Genomic DNA, 18,512 nt, shown 5'->3' with positions numbered 1-18,512 from the left:
TTTGGGTGCAAGTGACAGAGGGGACTCTGAAGATGAGAACAAGTCATGCACAAAACTAGGGTGGTACATACTTCTTGTAGCTTATTCATTTTTCCATCGGATTCTGGATCTATTATATTGCTTTAAAATGTCTTACAGGGTGGAAAGCTGCTAGACAGACTGTTTGAATTTATCATCTTTACTGAGCAACTCATGCACTTTGGACTTGTATAGATTTTAGTGGTGCTGCTGGATAAGTGAAGAGAAACAAGGCTTTAATTGCTGAGCCCTGTCCGTTGCTGTTGGAGGCAGATTAAGACACGAACACCTCCAGCTTCCCAGCTCCTTCTGCTTGTGTAGCAGAGCTGGTGGAGCGGGGCTTGTGCCTGTACCTCAGCTTGCTGTGGGCACCGTGATGGCATGTCTGTAGCTGTGTGAGCTGCCGGTGAGTGGGTTTGCACTGCAGTGCTGGTGGGAGGGTGGAAACACAACTGATGCTGTGCTCTGGGGCAAAAATCTGTGGCAGAGCCTGGGGCGTACTGGGGATGGGGAGTGGAAGTGTCTTCGATGGCATAATTTGCTTCAGGGAATTATGTTATGTTTCTGTGTTTTCCCCTGTCACTGATTGGTCTGTGTTGTGTGAATATTTAAAATGGTTGCTAGAAACCCAGAGGAAGGAATTCTCATAGGCTGCATCTTTATCTTCTGGCTCCTTTATTCTTTGGCCCCAGTAGTGGGAGAGATTACTATGTAACTACCAAGCAGCTCACAGCAAACCCAGCCAAGTCCTGAATGCTTTTATTTAAAAAATAAAAGCACACAAAAGCAGTGGTGTAGCCATGGTGACCTAAGGGTAGGTGGAGGTGAAGGGTGTTGTTTGTTTGAGCCCATTGAATGTAGTCTGCGGGAAGGAGAAAGAAGGGCAGGGGTACCAGGCAGAAGCATTTCTTTTGCTTTGAACTGATGAGGTCAGAAGTCTGAACACTTGTCTGTTTTGTTTCTAATGATATTTCTGATCCCAATTAATGATCAAAGGTTTTTAAAAAAGATTAGAGACGATCTTTTTAGGATTTTCTTCCTTAAAACAGAAGCTTTGCTCCAAATTAGGAAAAGGTGTTTATCAAGCTGAGGGGGGTGGGAAAAGGTTGAAGAAAATCTTGAGCTCAGAGCGTTTTATCTGACAGAGAAAACCAAACAAAAAGCTCTGCTCTCTGTTCTCAGTTAAGATTTCTTTCCATTGATACACGTTTTAAAACTATGTCAGAAGAAAGGGAGTTTCGTATGGATCTGTGGATCCATTAAATCTTCTAAATCTAATGGAAATCTATGATCCCTTACAATCCTTGTCTGGATGGATGGACAGCAGCTGAATAGAAGCTGCGGATGAGTCTCTCCTTACTCTTTCTGTCATGGTTCAGTACAAAATGTTCTGCAGCAATATCAGCTTCAGGTACCTGTGATCCCCCTGCACCCCTGCTGTGCTGGCATCAATGTGGAGGTGTGCTCTGGACCAGTTCACCAGCACTCCTCGTAGAGCTGATCACAACACCAGTCAGTTTTAAGAAGGAAAAAAAAGTAAATTGAAAATCAAAAGGTAACCCCAGAAATGTCTCTACATGTTCTAGACCAGGCAAGAAAAGGAAACACAGAAGCCAGTGTTGCTACTGAACTTGTACCTCTTCTATCTTGACAGAATAGCAAGACTGCTTTGCCTGGGATTGAATATGTGCCGACTAGACAGACATGGATTGAAGGTGCTTGATGTTCTTTTGTATAGTAAGGGATAAAAGTTGTTAAATTAGTGTTTTTATTTACCAGATTCTTTCACTGAATTGGAACAAGCAAATGTTTTTACTGCAGTTTACCATAAACAAACAGAAGGGTGTTTGGAAATCCTGACCAGCTTTTGTGTAGGAGAGAGCAATCATAACAAACTGGTTCTGTGAGAGACTGAAAACAAATAAAAGATGAGCTGTTACCCATAGTTTACAAAAACAGAAGCGATTGTGCCTAAGAAGTAGCAAGTGACTTTAAACATTGAAAACCCTTGTTTGCCAACCTGGGACAAATTTCAGTAACACTTCATGTTCTCCTGTTTTTAGACAATCTTGGGAAACCAAATGCAATGACTTTAACCAACTCTGGACTCAGAGAAGGGTGGAAAATCTCCAACTACTGCATTTAACACTGCAAGAAGTCTTCTGAATCTCCCTAAGGTATTTCCAAGAATACCAACACTTTTTCTATGTGTTTCTGAGAGTGTTACTAGCTAGTTACAGTGTTGCAGTTAACTAAAGCAAAGAATCTGTCCCCCTAACAAAAACAACCAACCAACCAAACAAACCAAAAAACCTTTGTGTGAGGGAAACACTTCTTGTGTCAAGAAAGGAAATCAGTGAGATTTGCTACTTCTTTGAAATGATTTTCTATATTATTTTGTGTTCTTGGCATATTTCAGCCTTTCAGTCCAACATTACTGTAACAAGTGATAGGTAGGCATTATTAAGATGAGCAGAGTATTTCTAGTTGTGTGGCCAAAGGAAGGATTTGTGTATTTGTGAGTTTTTTTTTGTTTTGTTTTAAACAGTAGTTAATTAGTTATTAAATGACACCAAATCCCCAAAGCAATACCCCACTTTTACTTTTTACTGATTTTATTTTATTTATTTATTTATTTATTTTGTGACTGAGTAATGTCTGAGTATTTTGATAGCAGATAACTCATGTTGGCTGTATTTATACAACCATATCTGTTTCCAAAAGAAATTCTCCAGCATTAAAAAATAAAGGGTTAGGCTCAGACTGGAAAAGGAGCTGATGAAGTGGTAATAATAAGACTTATGCCTGAAATTGCACTTTTTTCTTGGTTATAACCTCCATGGAGCAGAGGCCTGTCTTAAGAAGTCTTGGGATCTTCACAGAGAATTTCTTATCTGTGTGGTTCCACTGTAATCTAGTAGGCTGGAAAATTGAAGCAACACATCAAATGCTTTTGTGACTGCAATGGTAGGAAAAACAAACACAGTCTGCTTTATTGGGAAAGATGAAACCTTCCGTATATAAATATCTTTAGGACATGCAAATTGACCATGCTGTGTAGATACTCACTTAGCTCTGAGCAATATAGCAAGAGCTGTAGGCACCAGTATTGTTAGTACAGTGTTTTGTGCAGGTGACATGTTGAGAAACCATTCTGATGTCTCTGCAAGCCTCTGCATTAGGCTGTGTTGAATGCAGGTGAGCTGAGGATGCTTTAGAACTTCCAGATTGGTAAATTCCAATCCCAATTCAGGGAATTTGTTCTCTGTCTGAGACATGGACTTCAAAGACCACACTTACATGATGGTAAATCTGGTAAATACTCAGGTCTCAGCAATATTTGTGCATCAGATTTTGAGTTATCTGAGAGAGGGTTGGTATTGCCACTAGTGCTTACTGAGAGAGCTTCATAAATATGTTAAGATCAAATAACTTTTAGGTTTAGCTAGTCTGTATTTTGTACTCTTCCTCTGTTGGAAATAGACAGGAAGAAACATCACTTGTCTTTTTCAGACTCAGTGTAAGTACAGAGGTAAAGCTAGCATTTATTTATTTATTTATTTATTTTGCAATATGCAACTCATGTTATATTTGAAAGTATGGTCACAGTGGTGATGCAACAACTTCTGTCTGCTCACTGTCTGGCAACACCGCCAGATCTAACAGTTAAAGGACTGTAAGGCAGAGAGATATCTTCCAAACCTATTTTTGTGTTTATATTTACTGAAGAGCAAGTGTAACCTGATAAGGTAGTGTTGCCATGTGAATGAATGAACCTTGCCAAACCTAGAAGTCAGCCCTTTGGTTACAGTGACTTGTGTCATCTGGATGCAGTCCTTCATTCAGTTCTTCTTGGCTGCATTTGGTATGTTGCTGTCCAAAGATGGAGCGAGAGCGGGGAACAAAAATCAAAAAACAAAAAAACAGTAAGGTTGTGCTTAGAGTACTGGAACACGTACAATACAACTACTCAGTTCATTGGCAAGGTAAGGATCAGTCTGTCCCTCCTGCAAATCCTCTGATTCAAATCCAGGTTTTCACGTGCCATTTAGTAGAGGGAAAAATCAAGCACAATTTAATTATCCTCTTATCCCCTGGATCTATCTCCAGAATCCTTGGACTGTAACTGGAGAGAGTGGGTGGGTGCTTCAAGCCAACTTTGTGCCAGTCAGCACCTTTTGGGCTAGCGTGTGTGTTTCTGTTCCCAGTTCAAGATGAATAGCTTCCTTTTGTTGCATAATTCAGTGGCTTTTTATATCTGCATTGCCAGCCTTAAGCATTCAAACAATGGAAGTCACTTCCCAGACATCAGTAATTAAATAAATTCAGACACTTTTCATAATAGTTCATAAGTCTGTTGTTAGATTGTTTTCAAGCTTTTTCTCAGCAGCCTTGAGACCTGAAACTTTATTCTTTGTTTGAAATGAAAGCTTCCTTTCAGGTACAGTTTGGTTCCAGGAGCTGTACTTGGTGACAGGAAAGGAAATCATAATGACTGCTTTATTTTTACTGTTCCTTACCTTAAAACATGCTTATTTTCTGATCACCTCTTACCTTTGACTGCAATAAAATGTTTGTCTAGTGATAGAGACTGAGTTGGCATTTTTTTCTTCCTACATCATTCTGCCTCTGACAGTGAGGCACTGGCACAGGTTGCCCAGAGAGGTTGTGGATGCCCCATCTCTGGAGGTGTTCAAGGTCAGGTTGGATGAGGCCCTGGGCAACCTGATGTAGTGGGTGGCATCCCTGCCCATGGCAGGGACGTTGGAACTAGATGATGTTTGAGGTCCCTTTCAACCCAAGCTGTTCTATGGTGTCAAATTGTGCTTTAGTAGGTCTGTTGTTTTTTAGTGAAGATGCTGTTGCATGTAGACATTCCTCTAGAGAGGTGCAAGCACTAATATATTTAATTTTTATTACTTGCTGTGGACCAAATTTAGAGGCAACATAGGTAGCTTCCATATGGATTAGGGACTGGGAATCTGAACTAATGAAAGACTTACTGAAATTTAAAAATATATATATTGCAGTCCTGCAGAGTAGTCAGAAGTATACAGTGAAATACAGCAGTTCAGACTCCTCTTGATCGTGTAAAAAAGCTTATGAAGTTTCTAGCACATTAAAAAAGCTATTTTAAATAGTGTTGTTTTGTTGGGTATATGCAGTTTAATTTGGTCATTATTCCTTTCTGAAATCAGTTGGCCCTTTTATGTTAGCAGAAGTTGCTTTTGCTTTAATCGTTCATAGCAGCAGGAATCAAATGTTTTACACTCAAACAAGAATAATTATTAAGAAGATAAACTCTGATCATGCTGGTACCAGCAATATTTAATGCGTTTTAAATAATTAAAAATGCTAATGTGATATCCTTGTAGATAAAGTGCGTAGTTAAGGCAATTAACAACATAAGATCTAGTCAAATCAGGCTTTCAGTGTTACTTCTTTTCTGCTACAAAAAAGCCCTAACACCTCTATGAAAAGTGATTGTAATCAGTTGTACAATCACCTGTGGTGGAGGGGACCTCAAAAGATAATCAGGCCCAACATGACAATGTGAAAAGTGAGACTGGATGAGATGATTCAGCAGTTCTGTCTTCAAATTACACAATGATGGGGACTCCACCATGTCCTTGGGGAATTTGTGACAGTGATTCTTCCTGTAAGAAGTTTTGTCTTTATATCAGGATGAAACATCTCCTAGTGCAATAGTACTCGTCCCTTGTCTTCATCATGTGGCTGCTGATGAAGAGGGAGCATCTGTCCTCTTCATAGCTGCCTTTTAAGTACTGAGGCACTGTGATGAGGTCCCCCCTGAGCCTTCTCTCCAGGGTGGAAAGACGTAACTCCTTAACTTTTTCCTTATAGGACAGGTCCTACAGCCCTTGGATCATCTTCATGGCCCTCCTCTGGACCCTCTCCAGTCTGTCTGCATCTTTTTTGAATTGTGAGGGACTTGAATGGGACACAGTGCACCAGGTGCAGCTTGACAAGCTCTTCTTAGGGTGTGATCATGTCTCCATCTCTGCTAGCAAAACCCTGTGGATGCAGCACAGGATACATTTTGCTTTCCTTGCTGTAGCAGTATACAACTGACTCATATTCAGCTTGGTGTCCACCAGGACCCCAGTTGCCTTTCAGCATGGCAGCTCTACAGCCACATAGATCCTTTCCTGGGCTCATCTGAACTGATAGGAAGATCATGAGTCTTCCAAATTGAGCTTTGACTTCTCTAAGGACCTCAGTAACATTGTTAGGGGTGAAGGAGCTGTTTTGTCCTTGGACATATCCATGGAGAAAAAATCTGGGAGAAGAAATGTCTCCATGGCTCTCTTGTAGAGTTCTGGTGTAACTATCCAGGGAAGTCTCTGTTTTCTGGGATATGAATACCCTATAATAGTAACAGGCCACTGTTGTATTGTTTGAAATTTATGCTTTCCATTTTTGATTTTGAATTCCTTCCCTGCCAGGCAGTTTGGTTTTGATAGAGAGGTCCACCATGCCTTCCAAGCATACAAAATATACAAAATACGAAAATGCAACTATATTTGACATTGGCTTTATGTTAAACACCATTGGTTGGATGCCAGGTGAAGTACATCTTCTCCAGGGACTGTACCTATCCCAACTTTGCCTAGTTGTGGCTTGCTTGCTTCTCCAAACCCAAAGGCCTGTTTCTTCTATTTTCTATAATTTTAAATTCTCCTACTGGGGAGAATATTATTAGGTTACCTCCCACTGCAAAAAGAGCTCCACTCCTTTTGTTGCAAGAAAACCTTTTACATATGAGTGGCTAATTATTTCCAGATTTGATTTCTTCTTTCTTCACTAGTGAGAATGCTCAATGCTTAAGTACCAGTTGAGATCTGCTTGCCTAATAGCAAGGCATTTTCATAATTCACCTAGCTGCATATGTAGAAAAGATCTAATATTAATATTTCACTATTTTTTTCAAATGTAAAACAGCATTTTTACTAGAAAGATATGAAATGTTACATAAAAAGATTCACAAAAATGTAGGCTGTTTAACTATGAATTCAGCCTAATTCTGATCAAGACTTTGACCAAATTATTGATGAATTTGAAAGTAGTATGTTTTGACCTGAAGTAAATAGTAGGATATAATGTCTTTTGTCGAAGTTAGTGGATATTCTCAATCTCTAGGATTAATTCAGAATATTCAGTATTTGCTGTGGCTTTCTCAGCCATTATACTTAGCAGAATTCTCTCTCCAGGAGGTTTCTTAGCATGGCTTACTTTGGACATATTCTAAATGATTCCCTGTACTTTTGACACTTGGCAGCATTGTATTTAAAACCCAAAATCTTTGTTGGGCACTTATGCACAAAGCTTTTTTATTAATTTTTTATTTGGAGTTCCTTTAAGTGATGAACTTCTGTCAGAGTATTTTCTTGAATAATTACTGATTTTTTTTCACATTTTGTCAGTAGTCGTTTAGGGCTCAGTTACTTGCCTAAACATGGATGTGTAGTGCTATCTGATATTGTGCTATCATGCCAAGCATCTAGTTGCTGATCCGGAAGAGACTGGATATCCTGTATGTGTGACTTACATGATATCTCTCAACTCCTCAGGGAGATGTCTTAGTAGGGGGTCTGGTATGACAGTAAACGAAATGACAGTATCATGAACTGAAGTCTGAATTGAGCTCAATTGAGGGGAAAAAAGCAACAACCAAAAAATCCTTAATGCTTGAATATAGTGCTTACAAAGTATTATTTTTGTTTATTAAGTGAAATAATAATCAAACTTCATATAAATCGCAGTTGCACTAGAATAGCTACTGGGTTTTCCAGTGCTTGAAACAAAACAAATATGACAAATATGCACAAATGAATACGAAAGAATATGCATATCCTTTAGTATTATGGCATGTTTGCTTTGGATCAATATTGATTCCAGCTAGATGTTCAAAGGATTCTTAGGCTGGTATAATAAATGGAAAAGCTACAACTCATAAACGTGTTCCACCAGGACTCTTGAAGAGAGACTTAGAGGCATGTGCATGTGCTGGGGTTTTGATGGAATTTATTCTATTGGAGTCCTCACCCTGGACCGGCTGGAAACACTTCTCCCAGGCTAATTGGGCTTCAGCAGTAGTAAGGCTGTAGTCATGTCTATCTCAGTGAGTGTTTGTAGTTCTGGAGGTGGAAAGTATGCTCAGTTCACAGGCTGTTTAGATGCTGGGAAGCTAGATGGAATAATTCATGTTAACCTGTAGCTTTCTGTGGTTGATGTTCATGGCTAAATTTTCACTTGCACCTCTGTAGGTGAAGACTCAAGTGTAGTAGGTAATTTTTCTCTCCTACCATAAAAATACAGTTACTTGAAATAACAAAGATGCATTTTTCCTGTTAAAAACAATGTCAATACCATCTGTCATGAAACAAAGTGGATCTTTCTTTACTTGCAAAATACTTGCTAGACTTCTTCTGTTTATTTGTTTGAGAATCATAGTGGAATGGGTTTTGGATGTTACCAGCTAACATGGTAGCTGTTCAGTATTTTACCAATGAAAGCTTAGACTTGCATGTTCTGCAAGGGTTCCTATCCAAGTATTTAAGTGTAAAAAGCTAGATTCCAGCTAAAGTTACTGAAAAAGCAACATTTTAACTTGAGTTATGAATAGCTGTTTGTAGCATTCAGTGATTCTTAACAATGTCCTTGAAATTTTAATATGTATACCTTATTTCAGAACAAGTGCTCTCAGAGCCTTTTTCATTACATTTTTCATACTATCAGGTATATGGATGTTGCCTCAGCAAAAGCTGAGCTCCAGAAATTTACAAGGAATTACGATTGGCAGTGTTTAGCTTGGCATGCAATTCACTGGCTTTGGTTAGACATTTTTGACTGTCTCCACAATCATCTTATTCTTGGTTCCAGGAGTGGTATTTTCAAACCCTAAGAGGTTTGCTGAGCGTCCAAGTTCAATGTCTGTGTAGTGATAGATGCTTAAGAAGAAGGATACTCAACAGGCCACAAGTTGTTTGCAGGTTTATGAAGGAAGAACATGATGTCTAAGCTAGCTGGTACAAAAAGTCAGAGGTGTGTGTGTTTAACGTGCCTCACTCTTCTGAAGGTAAGCACTTAACTGCAGCATTTCTAAGTCTTTCAAAAGCACCTGGATTCATAGTGCCCTTATGAACTCAGGCAGCAAGTTACTTCAGCAAACAAGTGATTTACTTCTTTCTTTTAAAATTCCTCTTCTCCTTATTTTTTTTTAAGATTAAAAAAAAATATATATATCTAAGAGCTGTTGATACAGCACTCGCCTAATTATAGATCTGAGTTCACTTGTCCTTTCAGTGATGGGTGTTCAAAACTTCTCATCTCACCTTGTGTGAAGAAAAATAGAGACAGAAGTGCTGATGTGTTTTATTGTCCCACTATGAGGGGGTCAGAAAGGGTGACAGTGGGTAGGAATAGGTGCCTGTAACCCAGTGATGGAGGTGTTGCCCTGGGGGTAGGGAGACCTGATTCTGTCCTGAGAGCTGGGCCCAGAAAGTTGAGTTGGCATTTTGTAAGCTGGCCTGTACGTGAAACGTGTATTACAGCCCTGCTACAGAACTGCTACAGAAATGGGAAATCTTAGAGTATTTTTTCTCATTAGGTCAGCTGAGAACAGAGCTGATAGGAAGTCCAGCACTAGAGAGGTCTCCATTTATAGTATCTCTGCAACATACTGGGTACTCCTGCACATACCCATTTCTGAGACGGGGTTATTGCTGAGAAGTGACAGCATATGATGCAGTTCCTGGAGCTGTCGTTGTAACTGGTCTTTCTTTTGGCAGCCAAATATGTTGACAGCTGCTACTAGTCACGTCTGACTTGTGAATTTATACAGGTTTCTTATAAAACATCCATTGAACAGTCTGTCTTGAAACGCATAAGTACCTGAAGGATTTTAAGTATTGCTTATGGGATTGACTCTGAAAAAGAGTAGAGCACATTGAAATTTGGTGTTTGCAAACAAGAACTGGAATGTCTTTCTGGTAACCTAATTGATGGAGCTAAATTAGAGTGATCTTTTACTTTATTACAAGCATTATTTTAAAGTAAGTTTCTTAAAACATGTTTTCAAAGATATGAGTCATGTTGTAAAATGTATCACATGCATTCTCAAAATGAGTTGTTTCAGTTATATTAACTGTTACCTCCCCTCCTTCCTGGTGTGTTTTTTTCTGCTCTGAGGGGAATTTTCATTTGGATTGGCATTGGGTGTTGATGATGGTAGGCAGTGTCAGAACATTTTGTAGGTAGCTGGACTGGAATACAGGCTGTGTCTTCACTAGACTTGGGAAGTATGTTGAGCAGAGGACCAGAGGAAAAAAAAAGATTTTTTTGTTTCAATAAAGTATGCAAGTACGAAGTCTAGATGTCTTGTACAAAGCCTAAGTAAAAGTTCTGGATGAATTCCTTGAGGGAAAGGCCATACTAACTCTACCATCAGCTTGGACGGGTCATTCAGCTCTTTTCCTTGCTAAGAGGTTGGGTGGCCTGATGTTTCCTTTGTGTTCCCCGTAGATCTGTAAACCACAACTTCCTCTGACTCCTTCTGCAGTACTTCTCCCATCCCAGATGAGATTTATCTGTGTTCTTTTCTAGCTTAGCTGGTTAAGGTTATACAGGTAGCAGGCACTGTGTAAACAAGATACAGGCAGTGAACGTAAGAAATAAAGTGGTCTATAGTAAAAGGGTAGTGTAGCTGATGTAGAAAATTATATTTTCTCTAAACAGAATGCTTTCTTGATCTGCAGAAGGCAGATCAACGTGGTGAAGGACTGAGAGAAACCATCTATCGTGGTGATAATAGGTATGGGATTGTAGTGAGGGAAACCAGTGACCTTCCAGAATGCCATAGGCTTAATGCTTTGTTAGTCTGCAACCATGGTGCTTACAGCACTTCTGAATGAAATTTCTGGGTGTTTTAATGCAAGCTTGGAGTAAAAAAGATATAGGTCATGTATGGTGAGAGTCCTGAAGAAAAGGTGCCAAAAGAAGTTACCACTGCAGATGTAGTGGTGCAGGTTCAAAAGTTCAGATTTTGCATGATCACGATTTTGAGACAGGTATGCAGCAAGCAGTATTGAAAATTGCATATATACATCTCTGCTATCTTGTATTTTCTCTGACAAGGTCTCACAGCTTTCTTCAAGGTAAGCATGGAATTTCAACATACAGGAGCATTTTTACAGTTCTCACTGATTATTTAACTATGACAGTGTCAGTATGTTCACGTATGTATAACTGATACTGGATGAATCCTTTTAAGAAATACCACAGCTGTCTCTTTCTCCTAGAAAGAAACAAAATCAGATGCCAGTCTGTCCTGTACGTCTTATCAGATTATATGTTTTTGACATATATATATATATATATATATATATATATATATATATATACACACTATGTAGTAGTAAACAATAATAATTGGAACAGAGTCTACTATAAGGTGGAGGAGAAAAAGCTTTTGGAGGAAAACTTTCTGACATTTACTGTGGAGGATAAATAAATAACATCACAGAAGAGATAGTATTTGCTTAGTGTGTGGAGGGGCAGATAGAAGGTGGCAGAGGAGATTATTCCTCACTTGGGGCATCTGAGTATCCTGGAGGGAGAGCTTCCACCTGGAAGAACACCTGGGACTAACAGGAAAAGAGAATTGCTGCAAGGAACTGCAAACTTTCAGTGCTATGGAAAAGCCTAAGAGACTCATGAAAGGAGCAGGGAGCAGACATCTGTTAGGATTTATACCCGAAAGAGAAACTTCCCAAAAAGCAGAGATGACTAGGCATACTTTACCACTTTGGGCTTTCTTGATGGCAATGTATATGGAGTCAGGCAGCCCTTTCCATTCTTTCCCTTCTCTTCACCCCCAAACACAATGGCCAGAAACACATTTGTCTGTAAACCTTATTTATTCTCATTATCTCATTATAGTTTGGATTTTTTTTCTTTCCAATTAAATTCTCTAATACTTCTATCAAATCTGTCTTTTCAATTTAAAAGTGTTTTTAATCACTCTGAGTTCAGGTAAAGGTCCAGATTAATTGGATGTACTTCAAAGCTCTGTCTAAGTTTGGGCACCCCTACTTAAAATTGTAAATCAACTAAAAGTGGATAGTACTGAAAGTTACATGTGAAAATTCCTTTTATTCTTAAAGCAGCTTGCAGCTTAACAGTAATACAGGCATCTCTGTAATACAAGTTTATGCTGGAATGGAATTAACTAGGCTTACAGGAGTTTTGATATAACCTCAGCATTAGGAAAAAGAGTGTTAGGGAAGGTTGTATATGTGTTTTTTCCATGTTTTTATCCCTCGTTGGCTTCTCTAATACAAACATAAACCATATGAAAAAAATCTTTTTTTTTTTTTTTTTTTTTTAATCCAACATTCCTGTGTTAGGAAATATTGGAATTAGAAATACCCAGTGCCTTTCCTGTAGTAAGACAATCATATTCAACCTCAGTTTGTGCATTGGAGCAGTTAGTTTTGTTGTCTTTAACTTTTTGGACATGTAAAAAAATCAGGAAGAGCTGTACCGACCACATGTAACAACAGCCGAACTGGAACCATTAGCGCTGAGCTCTGCTGCTGAGTAAACTGTCAGGCATTATCCATTATAATCCAGTATAGTCAGCAGAAAGTGCACGCGGCTGTTCTGCAGATATTTCTCCACAAGGAAGATGTAAAACATGAAGATCTTGTCTTCTCTTCCAAAATCTAGCTGGGATGGACATGGATTCTTTAGTATTTTTTTTTTTTTTAATTTTTTATTTTCTTTGAAACATGATGTTTTGTTTTTTATTTTTTATTTTTTTAAATTAATTAATTTATTTTTATTCTGGTCACCTGCAAATTTGAGTCCAGGATCTGTTCCTGCCTTTGACTCTTTGTCTGTCTTTCTGTTTTCCTAGTCATCACTTCTGAACTGAGCATTTAGCCAGTACTGGCAATGTTAAGTTTGCTAATATTGATGAAGCTTTCCCTCCCTTCTAGGAATGGATGTGGGTCAAGTTACCTACCCTTCCAGCTTCCAATAGAGACATCACAAAGGTTTACTTTGGACTGTTAATGCATATGAAAGACATCATACGGATTTAATGAATGATAGGTAAAATTGATAGTGATTTTGTGACCAGTTACTGTATGGCATGATTAGATTATCAAAACGTAAACATGGAAGCCTATTACTATGCTTTTGTAATACTTGATTTGGAAAATTGCTGATTGGTCATACTCTTATGTACAGAGAACTTCAAACTTTGAATAAAAAACAACCTATTTTTATTTTTAGTGTTGAAAGCACACACTGAACAGATAGCAAACATTATGTCCCATAGTAATTATGCTGTGAGGGGGAAAAAAGACTCCTTGAAGTATCCTGGTCACTCTCCTGGAGGTATACATTATCTTGAAGTATAGTTCTGCCACCCTGTGGCTACTGAAGGTCATTCTTAATGTCATGTTTACTTAGGAATTTACTACTTTTTTATTTTAAATTTTATGAATGCTCTTTTTTGTAAGAAGTTGAAAAAGTATTATAAGTTCAACAGAGATGTATAAACTCACTATAATTTTATTGAAATAAGTATAAATGAAAGAAATATAAATATTCACTGGGAATGTTTTTAAGTTAGTATATCTTCTCAGGGTGGTGTAGCATGCAGCCATATAACTGGTCTCCTCACAAGGCCATCTCCTATCCACCAATCACTTATGCTTTACTACAGCATTTTTTGTTTTCAAGCAGAAAATGTTTACTACTTAGGTCTGAAATATAAAAGTTCACTGTAGACTATCTGCTGTACTGTATACCTCTCACATGTAAATTTTCTATATGCAGATTTGAAGGGGTTTCAAAAACATGCCCACATATTTGTGACTCTCACTACTCTAAAAGAATGATTGCTGTGTTCAATAAAAGCACTGTGATGGCTGTGACAGCTGAAAATTCAGGCTTATCTGAGTGAGTCACTGATGAAGTTGACAGCATTTCAGAGCACACCTCGCTCGTGTGTGTCCATTTCAGTATTAGTTTCTTTAGTTATCAGCAGAAATAATTATGATCTCTCTAGTTCAGTTTCTGTTACTCTGCAGTATAAATCATTCTGACCTCATTTAAGGAAGTCTTCCACACCTTGCTACAAACTTGTCAAATTTCCCAGAAGAAAAATACTTGGGTTTAAAGTACAACAACAACAAATCAACAAAACATTGTGTAACAACAAACACTCCCCCCACCCCCCCATTTATTTATTTATTTTTAATTTAATTAAACTTAATGCAAGTGAGGTTAAAAATGAAATTTTAGTTACAAACTATTTAAATCACCTTATCTTTTCCTTTATTGCATTCTACAGGAAAAATCTTGAAATTATACTTTGGCAAGGTGAGCTAGGTTCATGCCAGCTACAGTGTGCATAAAAACTAAAATGCCATAGAGCTTTCACCCCAAGCCTTTGTAATGACTGTGGACATAGTGTATTGTTTAGATGCTTTATTTTTAGAGAGATTTATGTATTTGTTGCCAGAGTTTCAGAATGGTGAGACGATAAATTATAATATCGTTCTCCTGACAGTTCTCTAATAATGACACATGGGTCAGCTGTAGGGAATGGCCTTCTCCTCTTGGCAGGTAGGTGATTAGTATTGCAGCTTAAATTATTGCAATAGTAAGTGGCTCTATAAAGCTAAGCTGTTAATTCAGACGGCTATGGTTATTATAGTTGTATGAAACTTTTTTTTTTTTTTTTTTTAATGAAAAGTACTAAACAATATAGGTGCATCTTGGAAGAAACAACTTATTGAAATTCATTGAACTCCAAATGCCTAGTTTCCCATGGAACTGTGGACTGTTTCCTTGTTCCTGTGTAGTGTGCTACTTTGTTCGTTACCTGTCTGCATATGGCTCTGCATATGGCTTTATCAGCAGAGTGCCTCCACCTCTTGCTCAACTGGTAGTGTGTATATAAAATAGGCCTAAAGTTACACAGACTAGTATAACCAAGTGTAAACCACAGACAAGCGTAAGCCAAGTATCTATTTTCATCTGAATGCCTCTTCAGAAAGTGTTCTGAATACTGATGTATTAAAATACGTAGAAAACACACATGAATATGGATGAAGTTGTGTTTCTGCTTGTACGTCCTTTACCACTGTGGTTTCATTTTGTATCTGTGGTTTAAAATCTTAATGATTTGTGAAGTCATTTGGTAATTTGGTGGTGATAGACAACGAGATTAATAATTCTAATTGGCTGTAGCTGGTAGCCTGAAGATAGCACAAGAAAATAGCTTGTAGCTAATCAGAAGAGCATAAGGTTTTGATTTTTCTGTTTTTACTTATTTGATTTACTTTACTGATTTTGTTGAATGTTTTCTTGCATTGTTTTGACTGACCCCATGACTTTCCAAACAAATCATTTTTTTTAATTTTTTTTTCTCCCTTGGTATTGTAATTGCTACTAAATCTTAGAGGTGGTTAGTTGTATTTTTGTTTGCTTTTTTGTACTATAAATGCTTTCTATTGGAAGTGACTGTATTTAGGCACTAAATCAGATGAAAAACTTGCAGTTGGTCTGAGTTATGGTTTCACTGACAACATGGGGCAGTAGCAGAGCTTTCCTCACAGTTGTGACTTTCTTGAAAATGTTTGTATGGAATAGAAAAAAAAACACAATGATTCTCAAAGACATTAAAGGGGAAAAGTAATGTCTCCCAGGCAGGCAGGAGACGTGTTTCAATATACTCAGAAGAGGAAGTTTGCGACCAACCTTTTTTGCTTAGTTTTGTTCCAAGGGGTTCCATTTCCACAAATTCACTTAGCAGAGTTCTGATAAAAATTAGAAGATAGTGCTGTCCTTTATTCTAGGTGAATAATCATCTTATATGTGCATCTTGTTTCTGATAGGACTTGACAATTCTTTTTCTGAGGGATGGTCAAGCTTAAAAGCATGATTTATTCTGACTTACTAAAGCCAGAGTACGTTAAAGATAAATCTAGAAGCTCTCTGAGTAAGGATCTAAACTAGGACAGAAAATTGCCGTGGGTAAATCTTAATGGTCTTATTCTGAGTCTGTTACAGCCTTCTTCAGGATGTGCTGTGAAGTCATTCTCGAAGGAAATGGATGTGGTATACTCCTGATATGATTTATTTTCTTTTCAATGTTGTGTTTTCTTTTTAAATAAGGATGTTTAAGATTGCATGAAGATCAAATTTAAAGCAGGTATTTGAATTTGTCAAAGGGAAAGTAATATTTCATGGAGTCCAAATGCTCTACCTTCACGCCATAACTATTTGGTTCAAAATTTTGTTGTTCTGCAGGAAAGAGTAATGTGATATTTATGATCCCATTGGTTTGTTTCGCACCTAATCCATGTTGTTATTATTTCTAACTTAAAGTGAAGAAATGTGCTTTTGAGTGGGATTGTTTTTCAATGCTTGAAATACACATTTGGAAAAGGAATGACTTGGGGAAAGGAGGTAACTAATTGGAAATAAGAGATTTTGCATTTTCAACTTAGGGATTCTTTATTGAGCATTTGTAGTCTTGTTAAGTAGTTTGTGTAGGTGAATTTTTGTAAGTTTCTATCAGATTTAGTTTGGCACATTACAAATTTAATAAACGTAATGTTGAGTCATTTTCTAACAATTTAAGAGTCAGAATTAAGAATCTTAAGTGTATTAAAATGAAAGATTGGTAACTTAAAAAATGCGTAATCTGTGCTCACAAAAGCAACCAAAAACCCTCACAATAAACAGATTTAGGGGGAAGTTTACAAATCAGCAGGTTTTAATAGTTACTGGCATGGGACAAACTCTGTTTAGGAAAAAAAATATAAGCTACATATGTGAAATGGGTTTGGGGTAAACATTTTAGTCCATAGGGTTTAGGTAGCTGGTTTGAATGGTTAAAGTTGATGATTTAAAACAGATTTTTGGTAGGCAGTATTGTTTTAGACAGCGTGGAAATAACTAAAAATGGATAGCCCAGCCCAAAGCAAAAATTCAAGGGGGAGAAAGAGGGCTTTTCATACTTTATGGGAGTTTTTGTTAGAGTAATGCTTGGCTAATGCAGAGCCATTTTGTTGGTTTAGTTTGCTGATATTAGATCAGCAACTTTATCTGTGAAAAGCTGAAAGGTGAAGGCCTTCTTGAGTGGTCTTAGCATAAAGGACTTCACAGTTCCCAAAGTTTCTTGTCTCATCCTTTGTTAGGAGATGAAGAACCTAAATCTTCCCAGAAAGAGAAGTCAGTCTTTCTGTTGCTCTGCATGTCTGTCTGAAGCAACAAGGACTGCCTTGGCGGGGCAAAGCAGTAGCTGCTTTATTCCACTTGAAGACATCTCCAGAGGTTCTCAGCAGTCTGCTCTCATATGTTGCTCCAAATGCCCATTACATCGTATGTAATATTTCCAAATCAATATTATAGTCAACTAAATTAAGGTAGGAAATAGTGCTTAAATAAATACCATTTTTATTTTAAATCTTTGGACAAATAACTCCTGAACTACAGTGCTAATTTAGATTAGAGAAGAAGCATAGCCTGACAGTATGCTAAGGATGCAGCTGAGTGGCACAGTGCTTCAGGATTTTCTGAGCGTCAAACTAGCTTTTACTTTGATGCATTATAAGGCTAAGATTAAAAATCTATAGAAAGCCTGACATTTCTTGAGGCTGCCGCAGAACAGGTTTTGATATATTGGTTGCACATTTTCATCTGCTTGGACAGTATGATTCCTTTTGAATTGTTTATCTTTGAAATCCCCACATACACTGTGCTTTCATGGAAAACTACAGGTTGACACCCCCCATCCCACCAAATTCTATTTTTTCGAAACTTACTAGATCATTGCTAGGTTTTCTGACTTGAAACGTTTCCACTGTTTTATGTTGTGAACAAGCTAAAGAAGCAAAATAAAAATTAGTTGTGTAATATAATAGCAGCAGTGGTTACTATTCCTTGCCAATTTGGAAGAAGTAAATGTCTCAGGTATAATAAAAAAAAAAAAAAAAAAAAAAGGAAAAAACAAAACAAAAAAACCTACTGTATTATGGCAAATTTAGGGTCTGTCTCAAACCTAGGATCTAGAGAGTTTTCTGTTTGGCCTATATTTTTCTTGTTAATCTTTCTAGCATAATGGAGTATTTCACTAGAACAGAAGGATTTAGGTGGAATTAAAGTTTTTCCATTTAAACTGAAAGTCTTATCCTTAAATTTATAAACTAATCTTTTAAACCAATTTAATTACTTAAAGTAGTTAAAACGTACTATTGTCATTCCATTTAAGGATCCTAACACAAAGACTTTCCTTATGTACCAATTAAAGTTAGTTTACATATATTTAAAAAAAAAAAAAAAAAGATGGATCCAGATATTTGAAGGCAGGGAAAAAAAAAAAAAAAAGCTCTTGATAGAAGGGATTTCAGAGCTGTCCCAGCAAAAAAGCATATCCATATGGAAATGCA

The 18,512-nt window shown here is 37.5% G+C and overlaps 1 protein-coding gene across 10 annotated transcripts in view; it reads left to right on the top strand.

Annotated features, from left to right (window-relative positions):
- The window catches only part of KLHL32 (kelch like family member 32), a 121,862-nt gene that overhangs the window by 6,269 nt on the left and 97,081 nt on the right, over positions 1 to 18,512 (top strand). For 5 of the 10 annotated variants that reach the window (XM_038177071.2, XM_038177076.2, XM_038177066.2 and 2 more), the window contains exon 2: positions 2,082 to 2,195. The exons of 2 other annotated variants lie outside the window; for them this stretch is intronic. The gene's annotated coding sequence lies outside the window, so the exon portion shown is untranslated. Of the gene's footprint in view, positions 1 to 1,672; positions 1,734 to 2,081; positions 2,196 to 18,512 lie in introns of all 10 variants that reach the window. 3 more of the 10 variants (XM_038177072.2, XM_038177067.2, XM_027454821.3) reach the window with 1 other exon arrangement.

This window comes from Anas platyrhynchos, chromosome 3 (genome assembly GCF_047663525.1).
Source record: "Anas platyrhynchos isolate ZD024472 breed Pekin duck chromosome 3, IASCAAS_PekinDuck_T2T, whole genome shotgun sequence".
NCBI classification, from domain to species: Eukaryota; Metazoa; Chordata; class Aves; order Anseriformes; family Anatidae; genus Anas; species Anas platyrhynchos.
The sequence above is the reverse complement of the archived record's forward strand: the minus strand, read 5'-3'. Positions and strand labels throughout refer to the sequence as shown.